The sequence below is a fragment of the Oreochromis niloticus genome, linkage group LG9 (genome assembly GCF_001858045.2).
Source record: "Oreochromis niloticus isolate F11D_XX linkage group LG9, O_niloticus_UMD_NMBU, whole genome shotgun sequence".
NCBI classification, from domain to species: Eukaryota; Metazoa; Chordata; class Actinopteri; order Cichliformes; family Cichlidae; genus Oreochromis; species Oreochromis niloticus.
In genome coordinates this window covers 32,710,593-32,710,874 of record NC_031974.2, presented here as the reverse complement: position 1 = coordinate 32,710,874, position 282 = coordinate 32,710,593, and positions in this window count along the sequence as shown.

The window sequence follows — 282 nt, the reverse complement described above, 5'->3', positions numbered from 1 at the left end:
TATATTGGTATAAAAGTGATTGTAGTTAGAAAGGGTAATTAATGGCTACTTAATGTTCATTTCTTTTGTATTAGTCTGACATTATTTTTGTGTAAAGACAAAGTACTTATGACCATGCATTTCTTCATGTTGTTCAGCACATAATAAACTTCAGTTCCAAACATTATTTTCAAACTGCTGATCTGATTTTTACAAGCACTATACATCAGCGGTGGGCGGTGAGTTTTACAGAAAGTTTAGCAGAGACGATCCCCTCTTCTCCAGATTCACACAAACAGCTTC